Raw genomic sequence first — 448 nt, 5'->3', positions numbered from 1 at the left:
AGCTTTTAGAATCATTTCTCGTTCACTTACTTCACGGGCAATTTACTTGGAAATATTATATAGTCTTTACAGCAACTCATACCAAATTTGACATTCCATGTTCAAACTCATTTCGCTTTGCGCACTTCGCGTCAGCTTTATTATTTAATCTAAGACTTCGAATATTACAATATCAGATGTAAAAGAAACCGCAACTATAGATAACACTATGAGGGTCGCTGAATTGTTTCCGTTGACCTTTGCTTAGATGAAGGTTCTTGCTTCAGCCGCGAAAGAAATCACTCTTGTCTCGTTTTTCTGAGTAGGTGCACTTTAGCACAACACAGATAGCAAGTGAACACGTCGCGCGAGCGGGCTTTATTGGAAACTTCCCACGCGACCCACTACATGCCCACGGCGGCCTAGGCGAATACGTGTGTGCGTGCGTGCGTGCGTGCGTGCGTGCGTG

The sequence above is a fragment of the Priapulus caudatus genome, unplaced genomic scaffold, assembly GCF_000485595.1.
Source record: "Priapulus caudatus unplaced genomic scaffold, Priapulus_caudatus-5.0.1 Scaffold5, whole genome shotgun sequence".
NCBI lineage: Eukaryota > Metazoa > Priapulida > Priapulimorpha > Priapulimorphida > Priapulidae > Priapulus > Priapulus caudatus.
Note: the sequence above shows the minus strand (reverse complement) of the source record.